Here is a 4,232-nt window from a genome sequence, read left to right as displayed (position 1 = left end):
CTTTTTTAAAAACCATGAATACCTATAAACTTTTAAATTAACAAATGATTTGCCAAGATCTTTGATACAATGTTACTGTACAAATTTGTTTCATATTTTCCAGGAACAAATAGAAAAATGAATTTAAGATGTTCCATGTTTAAAATATATCAAAATATTGAATATCTATGAATAAATTTAAATGAGTATAAGACACCTCTACCCTGAAAATATAAAAACTAAAACTAAAGAAATACTCAACAGAAGAGTAAACAATTTTTCTGAATTCAGTGATTCAGTATTTAAAGTGGTCTGAAATAGCTCCCAAAGCTTACAGATTCCCTGCAAGTCTACCATGACCTCCAAAATTTCTAGAGGACACATGGATATGTGTGGGTGTTCACATACATACATGTTGACAAATTAATTCTAAAATTCATAATGAAACCACAAAAAGAAAGTTTAAGTCTTACTCTGCGTAATACCACATTGTAACTTTCTACAAACGTATATAATTAAAATAATAAGGTTTGTACAGAAAATTAGACAAACTGGGTAATGGAGCACAACAGAGGCTAAAAGAGACACAGCATATATACGGGCAGTGTTTATATTAAATACGGGGGCGTACAGCAGTAAACACGGCATCAGCCATGAAATTTGTCCAGTTCATTATATACTTATATGTTGAAGATAAAGTTGCCCTTCAGCTAACACAACAAACTCAATTTGATTTCAAATTAATTAATGTAAAGGTTAACAATAAAAAATAAAGCTTCTACAGATAACATACAATAATATAAGTATTAACATACAATAATAACACAATAATATACAACATACAATGATAATAACATGAAATAATATAATATATAGTAATAATATATTTAATATTATATAATACATAGAATACTCTGCAAGTTTTTGGAGAAAGTGACTATTTCTTAAGTGGAATTTGTAAAGTATTAAATATAACAAAACAATCAGATGTTTGATAGGAAATTGTGTTACTGAAAATATTATCAAGCCAATAAATACCAAAAAGAGGATTTATGCCTTAAACAACAAAGAATCTTCATAAATTAATAAGATAAACAAGCAAGCCAACATCAACATAAGGAAAAGTTTACAACCGGCACCTCACTATTTTTAAAGTTCCATTAATTATAGCAACATGTGTACATAATTAATTAGGAAAATAAAAATGATACCAAAATCAGATAGACTATGAGTCTATAGGAATGGTTAACATTAAAAATATTGATAAAGCAATTATCAGTAGACCAGAGTAGATAAACCAAAGAACTGTACGGCCTGAAAAAAACCTGAAGTATTTACCATCTAGGTCCTTACAGAAAGGAAAAAGATTACTAACCTTTGTTTTATATCATTGGCAGAGTTACAGTCATATGTGATAAATCATTGAGCTGTGCACTGAAGAAAGACATGATTTACTGAATGTAAACAATTTCTTTCTATTTAAATTTTATTCATAATTTACTAAACCATTGTGTGCTTTCTGTAATTTACCCAAATGTGTCCTGGATGTTTCAGATAATGCAAAAGGGAAAAAGTACAGTTTTTGTCCTCAACAGCTTCAAAATCCCTGTAAATAATCGTAACATATTACTTGGGCAGAAGTAAATGTCACTCTGTATGTTAGTGTTTCCATTACTCATTATGAACCAGAGATTGTAGACTATCAAGGAATGCTGAAAATATTTTACCCCTTTAAGTAGCGCCCTAAAATAACACAAACATTTTATCTCTCAGAGTCTGTGAGTCAAAAGTCTGTTACTGTTTGACTGAGTCCTCTACAAAGGGCTTTTAAACTTCAACTGGAAAAGGATAACCTTTCACGCACAAGTAGTTATTAGCAGGATTCAACTAATTTCTTGTAGCATATTGAGTTAAAGGACTCACTTTCTTCCTGGATATTGGCCCAAGAAGACCATACATAATATCTGGCTGATGGTTGGCTGGAGTCTGTGCTCATGTCTGAGGCAAAAGGAAATGTTGCCCAACATGGCTGCCTGCTTCCCTGAGGCCTTAAATCATGTAAGCATGTAAATGATATCCTATCACCTTGGCTACTTTCCACTGGTTACAAGAAAGTCACAAGTCCTACTGGTCCTATCTACACTCTGTAGAGGATTATATAAAATTTTGAGTACATGAAAGAATGGATAATTGGGAACTATTTTATTATTTTATAAACTAACCATCACAGAAAGATTTGGATAGAAAGTCTAGTTAGACTATGAGATCACTGAAGACAACAGTAGTGAAACTTTTTATTCTTTTATACTGACACAAAATCTGCAAACATGTCTACTTGTAATGCATTTTTGACTGAAACATCAGTCCAAATATTTGTTGGAAGTCCTATGTAGTTTGAACTGAAAGTCTCAAGCTTTCTGTCATTGAAATTTCTTGAATAATTCTTAAAACTCTTAATAAGTTCAGTACACATTCAATCTCTTTTCTAAATAAATATATTTGACCTGGTTTCAATTGAATGCACATATATATAAACATCAATAGACTTAGATAATTAATTGTGCTGTGTGATTTGGTTTCTTTCATTTTGCACTTAATATCCCTGTGGAACGCTATTCGAGTTAATAGTTTAAAACCTTCTGAGATTGTACAGTGCTGCCCTGTATTTGTAAATAAAGATTTGGAGTTATCTTTGTCCATGGCCTCAGGAGGGCCATGTCTTACTGACAACCGTATGGCTCACTTCCAACAAAGTATAAAGCCCGTAGCTCCAGAACTGTACACTACTTCATCTCTGCTGGAAAAAGCATGAAAGACTCTTCTTTTCACATGAAACTGGTAGGATAGTAGAGAAAGTGTTCACTATACTGACTTTATGCTTGATTGTTACCTATTCAAAAATACTCAAATACTTAGAGAAAAGTAAGATAACTCTAGTGAACTCTATGTTCTCAAAGAACCATATAATATTATCTAATCACTTAAGGTTACTATTTTAATGCTTTTGCTTGACATAAAATTACTAACCATGAAACTAAAGATTTATTACTGAAAACAAGCATAAAAGTACAGCAATGTATGCAACTATGAAGGGGAACATCCTCTCATAAAGTAAATTTCACACACTGCCATTCAGTATTACACAAGCTTAGTTGAAAAATGCTAAAATTGGAAGTAACATTACTACTGTTTCATCTTAAATCTTGCAATAATTTATGTGAATAATGTAAGTTTGCTACTTAAAATTGTTTTTAAAATTTTAATGGAACAAGGCTCTACAACATTTCCATATCTATAGTCTCAAGCCTGCTCCAGTCCTTGTTTATTGAAAACCTCTACATTATCTTGAACTTGGTATCCCTCCCTCCACATTTCTTCAACAGCAGTAAATATCTTCCCAGTAATTCAAAAAGAGAAAGGTAGACAGTGGGCGGTAATTCTGTAACATAATTCTCCACGAAGCTATCCATTTGCCACTTGCCTTCTAGCATCAATAGAAAATGAAGATCTTCAATCTTTTGAGAACTAGTTAGTATGATTATTTACATTTAATCACCTACTACTTTCTTAAAGATCTTTATATATCAATTAATCTCTCTCAGTCCATATTTTCAATCTCTATCTACTATGTCCCTGTTTGATGGAGGGCACAGAGATGGTGTGGGCATGGGCAGATAGCCAGCATACAATATAAGGAGGGAAAAGAGGCTTGCTCCATTTTTCCGTTATGCTCTATCTGCTTTTACTGTTTTCTGCCATCATGAACTGTTGCCTTCTGCTATGTGCCACTCTGCCTTGGAGCAAGCCTAGTATGGACTGAAACTTCCACAAACTGTGAGCTAAATAGACCTTTCCCTCTTTAATTTGGGTGTAGGGTATTTTGTCTCAGCAATGACAGAAAAGTAACCAAGACACACACTCAGCTCTGCACCTCCCTCATATATGTCTTTAAATGCATTTCTCTTACTCATTTTGCTACACAACACTTTTAAAATTGAATGCACTGATATTTCTTAACTAAGTTTTGATCCATAGTGTCGGATGGAGATTAAAAGTCGGTCAGTACAAAAAGTATTATAGGGGCTGGGGATTTACCTCAGCGGCACAGTGCTTGCCTGGCAAGCGTGATGTCATGAGTTTGATTCCCGGTACCGGAAAAAAAAAAAAAAGTATTATCATTAAAATGTAAAATTATATAGATGTACTTTACTTGTTAAGGGCAAAGCAATTCTATCTTTGATAAATATCCTCAA

The sequence above is a fragment of the Chinchilla lanigera genome, unplaced genomic scaffold (assembly GCF_000276665.1).
Source record: "Chinchilla lanigera isolate Chin_1 unplaced genomic scaffold, ChiLan1.0 scaffold00013, whole genome shotgun sequence".
Classification (NCBI taxonomy): domain Eukaryota; kingdom Metazoa; phylum Chordata; class Mammalia; order Rodentia; family Chinchillidae; genus Chinchilla; species Chinchilla lanigera.
This window is presented reverse-complemented; position numbering follows the sequence as displayed.